Genomic DNA, 19,994 nt, shown 5'->3' on the forward strand with positions numbered 1-19,994 from the left:
ATATATTTATATTATTATCTTAGTATTAGTTCTAATGTTGCACAATTAAACATCAAAAATTATGTCAGGTCGTTGACTGTAAATGCAATAACACTTAGACTTATTTAGAATAATACAAGTACATTACAAGTAGAAACATAAAATTATACATATAAGTTTTTAGTAAAGTATTAATTTCTCGTTATGTTAATAGACTTGCTAAAATAACTTTTATCTTATTTAATTATATATTTAGCGTGACGTCACCAAATTGCCCAATGGAAGACCAGCGTTGGTTTTCACACCAGCACACATGCGGAGTTGGGACCATTTTTGTAACGCATGATCACGGACGAGTAAAAAAAGAAGGACTCCGTGTCAACTTATATAACAGTGAAGCACCAAAACAAGCCGGTAAACGAGTAAATACATAGCCCCACGCACACATTTACACTAATACAAGCCGATCGGCCGCCATTATGAGATTTGCCATCGTATGACAGACCAGTTTGCGTCGCAATAAAATATTTTAAAAATACCGTTGTGCGTTGTGGAAAAGTGTAAAAATGATAATATAAAAGTATTTTGTAGCCATTTAAGATTATTCTAGGGAGAAAAAGTTGTGTATATGGTATCCCCCGTAACACACACTAGCATAAAGGTGCTTCACTTGTTAATATCACGGCGCGGAGTCCTTTTTTGTGTGCGTAAAAGTAGTATTATTTCTTTATGATTTTGTTTGTTTATTGTTTGTGTTATTCATAAGTTTATTTTAAGTTATTTGTATATCTTTGTGTACTATACGTTTCAAATAAACATTTTCCATTTCATTCATTTCATTTCATACTATTTAATGTAATTAGTGAGTGATTATTGTGTTGGCAATGCGATTAAATGAATAAATAGGTACATGAAATTTTTAAAAACATCTTAAAAGTATGACATGCGTTTTATTTCTGTTAAAATTTATTTTTAAACTTAACTATGTTTGAAAGTTTGGAAAGTATTAGAGTGATATTGAAAGAAGAGTGAATGCAGGAAACATGGTGAATGAAGCTTTGCACTCCTTTATAAACAGGCAGAAGGTGTCTAATAAGGCTCGTTTGGCTGCGAATGAGGGCATGGGTATGGCAGAAGAAACATGAAAGCAGAATAAATGCAGTTGAGAATATGCAGAGAGTATGATAGGAGTTAAAATTAGTGACAGGATAAGAAATAGTGAGATAAGGAAACGTTGTGGTCTGAAAGAATATGTTGTGACAAAAATTGAGAAAGGTATGCTGAGATGGTTTGGACATGTCGAGATAATGAATGAAGAACGATTAACGAAGAAAGTGTATAAGGCCAGTGTTAATGAAAGTGTTAGAAGGGGAAGAACTAGGCGGACGTTTCACGATCAAATCAGGGACGTCTTGGAAAAAGGCCAGGTCAAGAGTACCCTAAACTGAAGAGCATGTATGAAAGGAATAATGAAAGTGGACGAAGCGAAACAAGTATGTAAGGATCGTAGCAAGTGGAAAGAAGTGGTCTCTGCCTACCCCTACGGGAAAGAGGCGTGGTTATATGTATGTATATACTATCTTTGAAATTAACTTACTATTGAATTCCTTGATAGAGGGACTTGTCACTCGACCATCAAACGCTGTGTTATGCTCTAGTTATCTAGGACACCTATTGTTTGTTTTGCAAGGTACGACTAAATAAATGCGGATATTACGCTATTAAACACAATTAAATCAATTCCCACGGTACACGGTAGAAGTAATGTAATCTGATTCGAAGCGAAACTAAATTACTTTTGTATTTTCATGTTTTAAGTGAGTTGGCGTAGATTTTGGTGGGAGCAGTTTTATTTAAAGTGAAACTATCTTGAGTGCCACAATATTAAATAAGACTGAGCTGTCACGCTCGATTATGTAACTCTAGAGATATCGATTAGTGAGAGCAAAAAGTATCATAGAAATTAGTTACTTTATGAATATAGAAGAAATAAATATTGTTATTCTCATTATTGAATGTGCTTGGAAGGTGTAATCAATTCTGAGCACTTTGTTTTGAGAGCACTGAATATGACCGAGCGGTCACGATCAGATATGTTACTTTCGTTTCATTAAAGTCGACTCAACTATGGCTACGGCTTGATGAACTTTTCATATCTGACGTATGGTCTTAATCACGCATTTTTTATTTTAAATGAAACAGAACGTGTAAGTGGTATCACTTATTTTTTAGCGATATATGTCCAGTGAAAGTGGCAATATTAACGTATTACATAAAGATTATACAAAGAGAATAGACCCCGATCACACCGAACTGCCCCCGTCACCTTTATATTTAACATGGAAAGTAATTATTCGAGTACACGTAATTACAGCGATCGTGTTTGTCCTCGCTAAATGCCCGATCGTGTAAGTTCTGCATTATGCTGCATCGTCTATGTCTTATTGTAAACAAACAAATTACAACAATATGCAGTCGTGGGATATCCTCAACAAAGCGGATTTACCTTCTAAATACGGTAGAATACAGCACTAGCAATGGTAGAACGTATGGATGGTAATTGGCGTGACGTATAGTTCGTAAATCTTGGTTTGTCTTGTTCAACTCTCAGGTTGTGGCTCCATCTACAGGATCTACATTTTATTTGAAAACCTGCTCAACCACAATAATTGCAAATTAGGGAATTGACTTGATTGAATTTGATTTTTAATAGTCCCGTTTCGTACATAAAATTAGGTTACAAATTAAATTTAATTAATCCCAGAAGTGAGGGATATCGCTTTTAAAAACAGTAGATTGCTCGGTATTAGATGATGCACCCTTCTAATTTAGCATTACTATTAAAAGCGTCGATGACTTAATTCCGAGAAGCACCCAGTGGGAGGCTTCCTTGCACAGCATGCCGGCTAAATTATGGGTACCACAGTGACGCCTATTTCTACCGTGAAGCAGTAGGTAATGTGTAAACATTATTGTGTTTCGGTGTCAATGGCGCCGTAGCTAGTGAAATTCCTGGGTAAATGAGACTTGACAACTTGTCTCAAGGTGACGAGCGCAATTGTAGTGCCTCCCAGAATTTATAGGTTTTTCAAGCATCCTGAGTGGCACTGCATTGTAAGGGCGTATCAATTACCATCAGCTGAACGTCCAGCTATTGTCTCTTATTTTCATAAAAAAAACCCTCGGATAATCCCCTCCACGCCACCCCATGTACCAATGTGTTTTCGATTTCCAAATTCATATTATTCGTTTATTCGACGCCTTTACGGTTAAAGAAAACATCGTGAGGAAACTAACACACCGACAGAGAAATTCAAAGGATGTGCGAAAAGTTAATCAACTCGCACTGGGCTCAAAAGGACTTGAATTCCGGGCGCTTTTACGCGAAATACGCAAACAGTTGATGTCGTGTTGCGGAGAATAGCCCACGGTAATCTTATACCTAAGCATATAATATATTTTTTTTATTTATAATCGCTTATAAAATGCTCACAGAATACCTTTATTTATTTACGAAGTGTGTGGATGATGCAGCTACTCTACTCAATAACTTATGTTTTGTATTAATTTACAATTACTTTTTTGACTTACTCGTGTAAGGAATTGACTATTTGACGTTTGAGTATGTTGCATAACTTTACATATTACAATATTATATTGTAATTGAAACGATTTATAAAACGATGAATATGTAAATCATGATTTAAAAGAGTGGCAATGAGTTTCTTGCTATTTCTTCTCATTAGCTCAACCCATTACGAAGTAGCAGTAGATTCAATAAGATTTTTTTTTTATGCAAATGATTTAAGTTTTCTTTAGCGTTAATTCCGCCAATATTTGTCAGATTTTGGCGAGACAACACGTCCTGAGGATGCCTCGTGTAGAGGCGAAAAACGTGTCGAATTGTTTTATAAACAAATATTGGCGGAATTAACACTAAAGAAAACTTAAATCATCTCTATAATAATGGATTTCCGCAAAGTAACGCCTAATTAAATAATTTTTTTTTGACATTCATAAGTGTCATTTCCGTAACCTACATGAATAAAGTGATTTTGATTTGATTGGATTAAGCTTCGATACACGGGCATGGTATTTTTGGCCCGATAGACCAAATTCCACTTTTTATTCTCAGAGTAAACAACGGATGTTTCAACGTGTACAAGGTTCTCGCTCTGCAGACTTTTAACTTTTACTTTCACTAACTATTTGTCACAGTTGCGACACTACAATAGACATAGTATGTACCCATGTTTTAGTTGTCTTCAACGCCTTTCAAACTAATCATTATTGTTCGCACTATAAGAGTTTATTCTTTTATTTTATTTTGGCAGCAAACATTCATGTACAAAAAAATTCTTATTTTAATTCTTAATAGATAAGGACTTTGAGTGCCCACAAATTTTAATAAAGTTAATAATAATAAATATAAATACTCAGAAAGTATTAGGAAATTAACAATAACAGAACGCAATATACAAAAGGAAAACAACAAAGAGAAAAATAAACATTAATTGTATTTTGTAACAAATCGTTAATTATCATGGCGTATAAGAATGTATAAAATGTATAAGACTTATTTATTTTATGTATAACATTGCTGTACCCTACTGTCTACCCATTAAAGTACCTACCACCCTACTGTAAAATGTGACTTGCAATAAAATATTTTGATTTGATTTGATTTGATTTGATTTAATGATTTTTTGAAGGTCCTATATTAGTTGATTTATGTAAAGGGGTATTTAGTAAAAGGGCAAGACGTTAAAGTAGGTTACTTGGTTAGTGAATCATTATGTAAATTTATTGAAGGCCTTACTTTACCGAAATCCATAATAATCCAAATGTTTTGAGTTTTCGTTTTTAAACAATTTAACACGTGTTTCGCCTCTACACGAGGCATCCTCAGAAGATGTTGACTCGCTAAATTCTGCCGCTAAAGTATAGTCGAACAGGCGAAATGATACATCAAGTTGACCAAGCTTCAGCGTCTGGCAGCACAAGCCGTGTGGTTCAATCAACAGTGTAAACATATAAAAGTCATTCTTAACTACATCAATATCCAATCTAACACACATTTAGAGAGTCTCCAGAGTTTGGCGAGTCAACATCTCCTGAGGATGCCTCATGTAGAGGCGAAACACGTGTCGTCTTGTTTAAAGACGAATATTTGCGGAATTGACACTAAAGAAAACTAAAAACATTTGGATAAACATTATGTATTGGAAAAATATCAAATTCTGAGCGGCATGCACCGAGAATATACGAGTTACCTTGAGGCTTAAGATATTATCTATCATATACTTATAATATATAACTAACTACGACGCCCTTTGAAGAGAAACACAATTGCTTGACAGGGGGAACCCCATTGTTGTACCGTCGCCGCTGTGGTACCCAGATTAATACCACCACTAAATACCCAGCATGCTATGCTAAGAAGCCTCCCAATATTTTATGAAGTCTTATTCGTAACAACGGTTTGTATAGCGAACCGTTAAGTCGCGCAATTTGAATCAATAATTTAAGTAATTTTGTGGAATAAAAGAGGAGGTACTGACTGTTATTGAGAACAATATTGCGGTAGTTGGTAATGTGGTGGAGATGATGTCAGTTATATTCATAAAATGTTCAGATACAGTTTGTGAACTGTAATCATGGTATGTTAATCCGGCAGTAGGTTGAACTGTTGACTCTCATCACGGAGCCCCCGGTTCGATCTAAAATTCCCGTAGTGATTATACAGAGACGGACCGTCTCATGGACTACCTTTTTTTTATCGTATTTACATAAAAGTTTACAAAAGAAAATACTTATAGCTAACATCAGAAAACCACACGGGCTTGTAACATATGCTAAGAAAGAGTTTAATCTAGGTACATTAACTAAAGAATATTAATGACAGTTGAAAAATATTGTGTATAAGTTATTATATTATGTGACTTAAAAAGTAGGATTTCCGGTTTTTCTTAATATTACGAGGATTTATACGTTCCTGTACATTAGTGGGTAATTCATTAATTAGGCGAGGAACTAGCCTTCCTAAATCGACAGTGCCCCAGAGCACTAGATTATTCAGATACACCAAATCCGAGTGTGCCGTACGGCACCCTACTCCCTCACTAAATTCTGACCCTTATTTTGCTTAAGGGATAGTTTATTTTGAATAGTATTATAGTTTATTTCAATACCTTTCTGATACATTCACTCAAATCTTCCTTATTATAAGCAATCTATTGCTACAAGTAAAATAATACGCATTCATAGAACGCTGCGCGAGCGCCAAATTCGCGCCAATTTGAGGCATACCGCGCGATCAGAGTTTCCCGGAACGGAAAGGTTAGGTTAGCGTTTGTGCGTTCGCCACATCTATTGAGCGCTTTCGGAGTGCATAAATGGCCCCGTGTGATGGCCCGCATGCATACAGGTTGTTGTACTTTATCCTAGTATATAAAAAGCTTTCAGTCAAGTTCAATCAGCTCATTGCGGAGCTGTATTTTAGAAGCACTCTCTTAACTCGATCCCTTACAGCATTTACCAGTGGGAGACTCCTTAGCACAGGATGCTGGCTAGATTATGGCTATCACAACGGCGCCTATTTCTGTCGTGAAGCAGTAATGTGTACACAGTATTGTGTTTCGGTGTGAAATAGTAATTAATAATAATAGCTAGTGAAATTACTGGGTAAATTAGACTTAACATCTTATATCTCAAGTTGATGAGCGCAGTTGTAGTACCACTCAGAAGTTTGGGGTTTTACAAGAAGCCTGAGCGGCACCGCATTATTATGGGCGGGGCGAATCAATTACCTTCAGCTGAAGCCGTCCCGTCCCATATTTTCATAAAAAAAAAAGTTAGGTGTATTGAATCGCTAATTGTTATTGCCATTAGCATAAATCATCATCATAAATTAATTATAATCAATTTAATATCTGTTTGCAGATTAACCTTCTTCCAGATTTAATACTAAATAGCATCATTAAATCGAATTGGAACTGAAACAGTTTTAACAATGGAAAATCCTTTTCTTTTAACAATTACAAGATGACACCGTTTTCTTGGCCTTGCAATCACTTTTTAGTTCGTCACCTAAAGATAATTGATCGGAGCCACAGCAACACCAAGATAATTACAAGACTATTAGATCTACAGTTTCCTTTTACAGTTCTACAAATCTTCATAGTGAATGATTTATAACGCGTATTCACGAAGGTAGTAATTAATAAGTTGAATATTAAATAAGTATTAAATCTTAAAATTATTACAAGTTTATCTATTATCAGAAAATTTTTAGAGAGAATAATGGAATGAAATATTACTGACTACAATAATTATTTTTATGATCAATTTCAACTTGTAGATTTATTTATTTATTTATTAAGGAAATAAACAGATACATAACTATAGTAAAAAATGAACTTAAATAAAATATAAAAATTAAAATATCTGATATATTCTAGAATAGTTTCAATGAGAACACAAAAGAATACATAAAGTGTGTTCTGATTTCGTTACGTTACGTCTAGATAGAGTCCCTTGCTGTTAGACAACCGATAAAAACAGGCCAGGAATATTAGTTTAGTGTGTGCTACGTCTTACACTCGTGACGCGTGTAAGTGTGCGTGATATGCTCAAAATAGAGGTTAGTTCTTTAGAACTAACCTCTATTTTGATTGTCTATCATTATTGATTATATTGTCGCAAAAAATAGACTTTAGTCTATTTTTTGCGACGATTTCACAGCTGTCATAGTCTATCTAGACGTATAAATGATTAAACAATGCCACTCATGGTATATTTTGATGCTGCCAGAGAATGATAGCTCCCGTTCAGTGATATTTAGACAATCTCCTCAAATAACTGTTATTAATGAAACTATATTTGATTAAAGGTAGTTCGTTTTTCGCTGTCCTCAAAAAAATAATACGCTCTCAAATCTTCTGTATTTTTGCGGGTAATTCTTCCCGCTTACTCAACCAATTGGAACTGATTTAAATTATTACTTTTTATATTATTATAATTTAATAAATTTATCTAAAAGTATCAATTGTATTGTTATGAACTGTCTTAACTTTAACTTGTAATTGCTTTTGTAATTGATAATACTATTATTAATGACTTACTTATTAATGACTACATGAACGACATTACAATATGGAACTAAAAAGAATTACAGTTATTACTTTTTACACATTTTATGGCTTAACCTTGTATTATTTTACTAGATTGCATTATTTTAAATTAGTAGGTACATTATGGTCATATATTGCTTAAAATATACATACGTAAATACATTACATAAACTTTTGTGATATTTGGATGTATATAAATTGTATTTTAGTGATGATTATCCGTTTGATTTTATGTCAATAAAGTATTTTTCAGTTCGACTTTGGCTATTACTGGTATTGTTTTGATACAAATTTATATAAAACAATTATTAATTTTTTTTCAGGTTACCCTCAAAACAAGTTTCACATAATGTTAGATGTTGCGTTAAATGTTATTTACAATTTATAAAGAATATTTTGGAAATTCTTTAAAAATATTTGGATACAACTTTATTGATAATTTATATTTTATTTATGATCCCCCCTCGAAAAATAGGAAATTAAATTGCATATACCTCGATATTTGCACTTAATTAAGAAAGGATAAGTTTATAATTGAGCTTAATCTTAATCTTTACCAGTGGGAGGCTGTGTACAGAATGCCGGGTAGGGTATGGGTACCACAACGTCGTCTATTTCTGCCGTGAAGCAGTAATGTGTAAGCATTATTGTGTTTCGGTCTACATCGCGCCGTAGCTAGTGAAATTACTGCGCAAATGAGACTTAACATCTTATGTCTCGAGGTGAGGAGCGCTATTGCATTGCCGATCAGAATTTTGTAATGTTATGGGCAGGGCGTATGAAATACCATCAACTGAACGTCCTGCTCGTCTCGACCCTTAATTTCTTAACAAAATAATAATAATTGGTCAACACATTAAATATTGTTCATGTTAATGTGTTAGGTACCTGATCTCTCCGCCAATAGTGAATTGATTTTAATAATTTATTTTTATCACGTGTAGGCTAAGGCGTCATGTTAATAAGGATACTATACCGAAGGTCAAAGAATAGGAGATCAATTTCATAATATCTTCGTCAGCTATGAACAGATTATAAATAGCTACCTACTATTTACGACGACCTGTTTAGCCGAGTGGTTAGCGATCTTACCTACTAAGCTAGAGGTCCCGGGGTCAAATCCTGGTAGGTGCAAGCATTTATATGATGAATATGGATGTTTGTTTCCGAGTCATGGATGAAGGACATTCAAATTACATATAAACTTACATAAATACCTACATTTAGTATTTATGTATGTTTATATGTATTTATGTATGTTTAAGTAAACATATTGTATTCAATATATCGTTGTCTTGCAACCCATAACACAGACAATAGATGCCTAATTTGGGGCAAAATAATTTGTGTGAAAAGTGTGTCAATATTATTATTATTATTTTGTTTTAGATATATAGTCTGTTTTTCCTTGCAAAAAGTTTTTGATTATAATTGGGTTAAAAATGTTATTGTTCAAAACGAATTATGCTGGCCAATATTATCTCTTAAAGTCAGTCTTTAGATTGTTTTAACAATAATCCATAGTATCCGAATTATTTCACAGTACATATTTTGTAAACGGTAACAAATTGCAAAACTATGGAAATTAGCAAAATTTTAAACTTTTATTGTGCGATCTTATTAAGTATAAGTATATATATGTATATAACAGAAGAGAAAACTAAAAACTAATGGGTATTTTATTCAAACTTATGTCGTTATTTAAGAACAGATATTTGAAAAGTTCCTTTATTAAAAATAGTAGTTATTTTTTACTACCTACACGTCTTATAAAAGAGGGAAACAAATTTTTTTTCAATATTCGTCATAAATCAAAAATTTACGTTATAAAAATCTTTTTAAACATGTGCCAATAAGGCCCTTTGAGGTACGAAACCCTAAAAATTTACTTAAAATTCAAGTGTCTATCATACTATCATAATTTATTAATGTATTTATAATATTATTTTTAATATAAAAAATATGTGATAAATACTATCTTTTAGGGCGGTGCGGCCACACCGTAAAGGCGCGGTGAAACCTAATCCCAGCGTTCAATTTAAATTTTAAGTATTAGAAGTAGTGATTTTTTTTCTTTCTCAAATTTCCAAATCTTTTCATTTATTTTAAAAATATAAATAGTTTTACTAATCATTTTCGAATGTGTGGTAGTTTTAGTTTATGACTTTTAATAAGTGATATCATATCCTATTTTGAATAAAAATATTTGAAGTTGAAACTTGAATGAACGAAAAACGAAATTCCATCTTTTCTTCATCATCATTTCTTAAATAAAATTTAACATAATAAATAAACATATACTAGTCGTCATTCCAAAACGTTCGCTTTTGCTCATATTTTAAAGAACTTTATCAAGAATTAACATATTTTTGGATTTATGTAATTACGTTACTTTTCTAGAAAAAGTATAAAAATTATTAATTCATGAGTGTATTGATGATTTGGTAATAATCAATCGTTAATTTAATAGATATTATTTTTAAAATTATAATTTTGAACATTAATTTCAGATCAATTACTACAAAAAAAGGAATTATTTGGTGCACGTGTTTGAAGTCTGCTATCTTAAAATAAAATTATTTATTTTTTATTTCAATTGCAAATTAATTCAATTACTAGTAGCGAAGCAATTTGCATTTAATAATGATCTCACAATTCATAACATAAAATATCTACACACGTTTTAAAAACAACTTGATTATTTATTTTCATGTACTCTTCGAATTAATTAAGAATTAAATAGTAAAAGACAAGAATATTATTGGCATCATAATGTTGTTATTAATTAATTTAAATATTTCCATATTTATTTTTTATTTTAATTTTTTTTACAATTATTCGGTTAAAACTGTGCCTTAAAAGCGAGCAAGTAAGTTTTTTTGTCAATAAATGTTTGGTTGTCAAACTAAAGTATTAACTTCAGAATGATTTTGACACTAATAGTAAAATGTTATTTGTAAATATTAAATATTTATGCTTTAATCATTTCATACAAAAAGGGTTTTCACAAAAACAATGAACCATTGTTAACATTTAGTCCTAATCCTTTAATAACTAAACAATATTTTTAGAAAGTAATAGTACTTACATATGTTATCACTCAATGAATATCTGTCGAGTATCCTTTATCCATTTATCACTAATGCACTTTTCCTGCGTGTGTCACAATCGATCTTCGTACAAGCACTGCACTCAACCTCAACAGCCTTTGCGAAATGCGTTTACGCAGCGGCCATTTCCACCGAAATAAGACCTTTACCCAAGTATTACTAAATGCGAGAACATTAACGTTTACCCGAATATATATTGAATATAAATTAACTTTACTAATTAAATTATAAAGTTATGTAGCCATTAGTTAGATAATTTGACAAATTCACTGACAAAATACTATATTATTATATATTTAGCCTGACTTATCGAATGTTATAAAGATTTTACGTAAAAGTATAAGGTAAAAAACACTCGCGCGCTCAATAGTTTTTGTTAAAATGGTAACTTAGTCAAATGTACTCTCAAGTTTAACGAGCACAGCAAAATGAAGGCTATATTTATAAAGATGTAGTCTTATGTAGGTATGCATTTAGGTTCTATATATGATTTATAAGATGATATTATTGCTTTAAGACAAATAATGGCAAACGACAAATCTGAAAGGTTGACTCAGAAATGGTTTGATTAGAAACTAATTAAAGTTTTATTTTGATTTTGTGCAAGTATCAGGCACAAAAATATTTTTGAGGGTAATTAAAAAATTTGATTTATTTAATATAACAAATTCAACTAATGAGGGAATGTTGAATTTGTATGATACAAAAAATAAACAGGTTTTTGTTTTACTTATTATCACTGAGATTTCCGCTGTCATAATATTATGAAGAACGTTAGAACACAAATATATAAGTTTTAATGTGAATTTATTACGTTGTTTCTCTTTATAATAATAATAATAATGATTTGCTTATAATAATCATTTGGAGAACTTTTTTTCTTTCTGTATCCTGCGTCTTGGCAATCCTGCTGACTGAATATGATTGTATTTTGGTGTTCTATTTGGAGAGGATTTACCAATTAGAAGTCTCTCAATCTTTGTCCAAGAATCTTGCTGCTAGTCCCTGAATACTGCGGCACTTCGTCCTAGTGAATTTAAGATTCCCATAACCCTGAAGTTGAGTAGGAAGTTTGTTTCTGTGACTGTTAAGTCTCTCTGGTAACTCTTACTAAATTGTTATATTTCTTGCTTAATAGTTTCCAGTTTTATGTCTGCATACATTAGTTTGTTGCTAACATGCCTAGGAATAAGAAAAACTAATAATAATATAGTTAACTTATGAAATAATATAAATAAATAATTTTGTTTGGAATAATAATATTACGCGCTAGTTAAGGGTGCTCACCCTATAGATTTATGGTTTGTCAACGAACCAAAAATAAATTTGTCAAGAGAAGACACGGCGCGGAGCAAGCTGACCAGAATCACTGATCCCAGAAGTAGAGCGGAGAAGCGGGTTATGTGAGTAAATCTTTTCACTATCCTGTCAAATTTCCTTTTATATTTTCCTGGTGATCTTTATATGTGTTTCGTGTAATAATAGGGATTAGAAAAAAGCCCGTCCAGCACGTTGCATATATAATTTAGTTAGTAAAGTGATTAAAATCTCACGTTAGTTACTTATTTTGTATTTGAATTTTATTTAATAAATAAAAATGGAAGGAATCGTAGTTGTACCTTCGGAAGTTTTGAAAATAATTCCAGTATTCAGTGGAGAGACAAGACTCTTATCGTTGTTCATCCGCAAAACGGAATACATTATTAGTTTATATAGAGGAACTGAAGTACAAAATGAATATCTTTTTAATGCAATTACTAGTAGATTAGGCGGGGAAGCAGCTAACTTAATTGGTGAAAGAGAATCAATACAGACTTGGGTTGAATTTAAACAAATATTACAGGATCATTTTGGGGATCCAAGGATGGAGGATTGCCGTGTCCTTGAGTTAGAAAGTTTGAAAATAAATAGAGGCGAAAGTTATTTAGATTTTTGTAACCGAATACAACAAATAAGGAGTATTTTAATAGCCATAATCAATGAAACTGTCGATGATGCAGCTGTTAGGTTATCTAAACAAAATATATACACGGATCTTTCTATGAAAGTTTTCTTGTTTAATTTGCCGAAATATTTAGTAAGGTTAGTGCGATTGAAAAATGTCTCAACATTAGAAGACGCATTAAAAGCTGTTTTAGAGGAACAATATTTTCAAGAAGTTAATGATCAAAAACAAACAAGGTCCACTCAAATTAATCAAAGCTTTCAACGGCGAAACAATCACCAATATAATTTTGATGAGCAAGCATCGAAAAGTACATACGATAACTCGCCGAAAATGCAACGGTATATTAATAATTTCACCCCTCATCGTAATAATTCACCACATTATGAAGAAACAATAATAGGTACCAGAATAATCCTTTGAATCAAAATAATCCATCCTATAATAATTATAATACATTGGAACAAGCGAGGCCGCAGTTCCCACATCGGCAATTTGCTGACAACGCTCGTCGCGGCTCGCAACACGCACAGCCAGCACCGGCGACGGGATCAGGTTGCAATACCGATGTAACCATGAGAACAGCTAGTTCGAGACGTGTAAACTATACCGTAATCGGTATAGTTTACACTATTTTAGTTAGTTAGTTTACTAACGATAATGAAAATAATGTGTTATCAAGTACTTTTCATGATAATGAACAAGTAGGAAATTTTTACATAAGGACACACGAGAACGGATAAAATTAAATTGTAATATATTAAATCTCCCACATAAACGTTTACCAGAAATTAATGCTATCTTTATGATTGATACCGGTAGTCAACGCTCGTTTATAAGCCCAAAGTTAGCGAATCAATATTTTGCGACTTCAAGCGAAACGAAAATTTTGAAGTAGTTAGTACTCATGCTAGCAGTAAGCATAATGAAGAATGGCACAAATTTTATATTTACTGTGTTGATGATAGGTATGACGGCTTAATTGGTAGTGATTTATTGACTCAACTTAACGCAAATATCGATATGGAGAATAAAAAATTATTTACAAAGGGCACTTGCATACCGATTATTTATAGTCCGCCAATACGTGAAATTTATGTGTTACCTCCACGTAGCGAATTAAGGGTCAAACTTCCAGTAAATTTGTTACATGGTGAGGGCATATTAAACTTCACAGAATTTACTAAAGGTGTTAGAATGCCAACAGCTTTAGTAAACTGTATACATGGTTACGCGACAACAGTTATTCAAAATTCCAGATCTGAGCAAATGGAATTAACAGTGACTTCTTCTTTTAAAGTCGAACAGTACTCAGGAACGAATTTAGAATTTGATTGGGTAAATTAAAATTTTATTGATAAGTTTAATTATAACATAGTTAACAGATAATCTCTCAAAGTTAAGGTTTAAAATATTTGCAAAGAATTTAAAGATATTTTTTATTGCGAGGACGTACCTCTTTCTTTTACTAATGAGGTAAAGCACAAAATTAGGACTAAAAATGAAGATCCAATACATATTAAAGCCCATAGGTTACCGCCTACACAAACAGCAGAAATTAGGAACCAAGTAGAGAAAATGCTCAAAGATAACAAAGTAGAATAGTAAGTAGATAATTCAGGCATAAAGAAATGGAGGATGGTCATAGACTACAGACGTCTTAATGAAATAACTATTGAAGATAAATACCCTCTTCCATGATCTTTTTGATATATTAGGCAAGAGTACATATTTCACAACTTTAAATTTAGCGAGTGGACACCATCAAGTAGAGGTGGAAAATGAGGATAGAGCCAAAACAGGTTTTAGCACCCCTTTGGTCACTACGAATTTAGCAGAATGCCATTTGGCCTAAAAATGGCACCGGCTACATTCCAGCGAGCAATAGACAACGTTCTAAGGGGATTACAAGGTATCCATTGCCTGGTATACCTTGATGACGTAATAATCTTTGCTAAAAGTATTCAAGAGCATAACGAAAAACTTAGGGCTGTATTTGAAAGATTTAACTTAAAAGTGCAACTAGATAAATCAAATTTTTTACGTAACGAAGTGATATATTTAGGGCACACGATAACTAGCGAGGGCTTAAAACCTAATAATGATAAGATAGAAGCCGTACTAAAATATCCTATACCGAAAACCACAACAATCAAAAGTTTTCTTGGCCTTCTACGATATTATAGGAAATTTATTAAAGACTTTGCGAAAATTACAAGGCCGCTTACAGTCTGTTTGAAAAATGGTAAATGTATTGTTTTAAATGCTGATTATATAGAAAGCTTTGAAACTTGTAAAAAACTTCTCACAAACGCCCCATTATTACAATTCCCAGATTTCAATAAGCCTTTTATTTTGACCACCGATGCATCAAACTATGCAATCGGGGCAGTACTTTCACAAGGCACTATAGGCTCAGACAAACCTGTGGCATATGCTAGTCGAACTTTGAGTGATACAGAGTCTAGGTATAGCACCATAGAGAAGGAACTTTTAGCAGTCATCTGGGCAGTAAAGCATTTCAGACCGTATTTGTGGGGTAAAAAGTTCCACATTTATACAGACCATAGGCCCTTAGCCTGGCTTTATTTACTTAACGAACCAAATAGTAAACTCACTAGATGGCGCCTTAGACTTGAGGAATATGATTTTGAAATTAATTATAAAAAAGGGTCACAGAACTCAAATGCAGATGCTTTATCTCGTGTAAAAATAAACAGCATAAGAGCGGATAGTAATAATATCGTAGTTAGTTTAAATGGTAGACAAATTAGAGAAATAAAGGTTAATATGTTACATAATGACAGCGAATCAATGCAAGTTAATATACATGATAAAGAAACTACTAGAACTTTAGAAGATAAAAATGAAAGTGAAGTAACAATTTGCTTATCAGAATCGGATTCAGATAGAATGAGTATAGATAGAAAAGAGATTCCTATCATAGACATATCGGAATCAGATGACGGAGCTACTGCTCACTCAATAACGAATAGGGAACATGAAGGCATACCAATTTTAAATGAAGCCATTGATACCAAACCTAGACAAATACTTATCTACATTTGGTATAAAAATGACATCAGTGTAAAAGACATTTCTAATAATAGCCAAAAAATAATTGAGGTTCACATGCCTGCTATTAATAATGAACATTTAGTTAAACAGTTTTTAAAAGAGAATATAGACTTTAAACAAAAGTATTTCATTTATTTCGAAGAGGAAATATTTAGGAAAATCTTTAATAAAGTAGTAACAGCTTTATATAAAAAAGGCTCTCAAAATTTAATAGAATGTACAGAGAGAGTAGTTAATGTAACAAATGAAGAAGAGCAAAGAGAGATTGTTATTAAATAACATGAGGGCAAAACTGTTCATCGGGGTATACGAGAAACATTCACAAAGGTTAGAAGACACAATTGGTGGTCTAACATGAAAGTTATGATTTCTGCCATAATAAATGCATGCGAGCAGTGTAGGAAAATGAAATATGATAGAAAACCCATACAGCCCCCAATACAACTCACTCAAACACAGTGTATGCCATTTGAAGAAGTTTTTATGGATCTTTTGTATATAGAAAATAATTATTATTTAACTATAGTGGACGCGTTTAGTAAGATAGCACAAGCATTTAATGTACCCAATAGAAGTACGCCGGAAATTGTTAAAGCATTAATTAAGTACTTTAGTATCTATGGAGTCCCAAAAAAGATAAATAGCGACACCGGCACCGAATTCAATAATAATCTAATTAAAGAATTACTGAACTTGTACAAAATTGAAATGCATGTAGGGACACCAAACAACCCCAATTCAATGGGTATTGTTGAACGTTTTCATTCGACAGTTCTTGAAATTTATAGGTTAGCAAAATATGAAAAAAGCGACCAAGATGCAGCATCAGTAATGACATATGCTATTATGGCATATAACAACTCTATTCATAGCGTAACGAATTTCACACCTTTTGAAATAGTATTTGGACATACAGAATCAGGAAAAGCGTTTGATATAGATAGAGATAAAAATTTATTACAGAAATTAGTTCAGGATCATAGGAAAAGACTCAAGTATACATGCTTATATATTCATATAAGTATCACTTATATGAATATGTAAGCGAAAAGATTATAGAGAATAAAAGTAAAGAGGTAGAGAAAAAAGGCGGTGAAAAGCCTCCAGAAATACAGGAAGGCAACGAAGTTTTCATGAAAACAACTAGGAATCGAAAAGGCAAGGAAATGCCACGGTACGAAAAAGCCAAAGTTATAGGGAAAATTAATAGGAATATTGTACCGGTAAAATTAGGGAAAAGGAATACAAAAGTAGCAATAAAAAACGCAAAACGCCCTCCACAGGTGGTGGCAAGCAGTCTTGACGCTCCTGTTCCTAGTGAAATCAGCAAGCAGCGTAAACCTGCAAGATATGAATCAGAATCCGGGAATAGCGCCGTTACGGATAAGTACAGCAGTGATTCAGAATAGCCAGTGGACTATTTTTAAGACGTTAGATTTAGAAACTTTAGCTAAATACTTAGAAACTAATATAAACCAGTATTTTAGATTAAAAGATATGATTTACTCGCAAAATGATTACTCGCCCAGTAAAAGGCTAAAAAGAGGCTTAATAAATCCGTTAGGTTCTATTATTAAATTAATTTCAGGCAATTTAGACAATGATGATGCTATTAGATATAATTCCGAGATTACTCATCTCAAGGACAGAGAACATTCGGTAGAAAGAAAACTGTCACTTATGCAAAAGGCTTTTGATAAGCTTGTTAATGTTTCAGATGATTTAAAACATAACTTACTTCGACTGAATATTAAAACTTCGCAGCTACGAACATTGCAGTATAATCAGTCAACAATACATAATATAGTCAGTCAAATGAATACTCTTTATCAAATCTTAAATAACTTTCGAACTATCTATAATGTAATACAAGAGATAGAAACAGCAATAGCTTTTATTAAAATACATATACTTCACCAATCTTTAATCAATTCTACAGAATTATTTAATATATTATTAGAAATAGAAAAATATCATAGATTAGTGTATATTGTAGGTAAAGACAACCTAATGAAATTAGAAAGTACTATAGTTCTTAAATCGTATTCTGATAATAATAAGTTAGTTTTTGTGTTGGAAGTTCCCCTGTTAGACACGATAATTATTACAAAATTATCCCGATACCTATATATAATCCTATTTCTATAAAAACATCTGTTATAATTCCCGAGTATCCTTACCTCATAGTGAATGGATTGAAATACAGACCCGTGTCAACTCCATGCCAGCAAATAGAGAATGATCAAGTACTTTGTAAGGAAGATAACATCGTGCAATACGCTGACACTACGTGCATAGAACAAATAATGTGGAATCACAAGAATATGGTTACTTTTCACAAAGAAAAACATAATTCTTACTGAGACCTGCAAAGAGGAAGTCAGGAAATACAACCTAAAAGGAACATTTTTGGTAATTCCCTATGGAAGCTGTGAAACACAAATCGGCGACAAGATTATCAGTAAAGTAGCTGAAACAAGGACACCCGAGGTGAAATTGCTGCTAAATCCTGTAACGATGCCAGAGCTGCAACAAGAAATCAGAATAGAAGACAGCCAGGTCGACCTTCGCGGTGTAGACCTTAACGATATCAAAGATATTCTCAATAGTGCAAAATACAATAGTGAAAGTGGTGATAAAAATAAAATTTCAGTGACCCAGGATATAAGTGTATGGACAATAAGTATCATATCGTGTTTTAATAGCCTTTGTAATTGTTAAATTAAAGTTGTTTAAGAATATCCTTCAGATACGTCGAAATCATCTGGAACCAAAATATTCGTCTCCAGCTGATTTCTCTCTTAAGGGGGGAGGAGTTAAGCGTGCTCACCCTATAGATTTATGCTTTGTCAGCCAAAGTAGAGCATAGCAACAAGTTGTAGGTACATTTACTTTACACGTGTAGAACCTCCTGGAAACAATATTGCTGATGTACCAAATTACTTTCCGACAGAAATATGACTCTCTTTGTTAGAATAAGCTATATATTGTAAGTTTCCGTAAAATTAAGTATTCTGTGTTTAGTCTTAGCTCCGTAAACATTGTAAATCGGGTTTATTGAATAAAGTAATTTTTTAATAAGGTAACATTCAGTTATTCCTTGACTCGCTCGTTTGAGAACACTTTGACATAAAAGTGATAGAAGGACACACTCTGTGGTCATGTTGTTGCCTGTACCCTTGACGTGATTTGACGTGTGTTCGAAATTTCGTTCATGATGATCGGTTTTAGCACGTTTAAGGCCCGACGGCACAAACAAACAACGCATTGTAATTTAAAATATTTTGTTAAGATTTATGTTTGCAAAACTACACACCTTACGAGTAGGAGGCTCAGGTCGTTTCTCCCGAACTTTTACAAGACAAATAGCAAACAATTGTTAGTCTACTGCTAAACTGATTCACCTGATCACTCTCGCCAAATTTCACCTTCACACGACACGCCACAAATTACAATATCATCGACATATTGTAAGCTGTTATTGTAAGTATTGCCAGTGGGAGGCGCATTATTTTGGTTTCAGTGAGTGGAATTTGGTGTCGAGACACCTTGGCCCGTGGGTCCCAGAGGCGCGGAGAATGTACAAAGTACTATCTCGCGCCTCAATAGGGCTATAACTGGTAACCCAGGCCCTGGCAGAGCTATTTCGGTCAACGGATCAGCCTAGCTATCCAACGTGGAAATGGTGCCAGTATTCTTGTTTCTTTTTCGTTATGAAAATAAGGGACGAGACGAGCAGGTCGATCAGCT

The 19,994-nt window shown here is 32.9% G+C and overlaps 1 protein-coding gene across 1 annotated transcript in view; it reads right to left on the minus strand.

Moving 5' to 3' along the window:
• Positions 1-11,503, minus strand: part of LOC126977012 (proton-coupled amino acid transporter-like protein CG1139) — a 72,857-nt gene extending 61,354 nt beyond the window's left edge. The window contains exon 1 of the mRNA XM_050825656.1: positions 11,200-11,503. The gene's annotated coding sequence lies outside the window, so the exon portion shown is untranslated. The remainder of the gene's footprint in view (positions 1-11,199) is intronic.
• Positions 11,504-19,994: the final 8,491 nt, after the last annotated feature.

This window comes from Leptidea sinapis, chromosome 43 (genome assembly GCF_905404315.1).
Source record: "Leptidea sinapis chromosome 43, ilLepSina1.1, whole genome shotgun sequence".
NCBI classification, from domain to species: Eukaryota; Metazoa; Arthropoda; class Insecta; order Lepidoptera; family Pieridae; genus Leptidea; species Leptidea sinapis.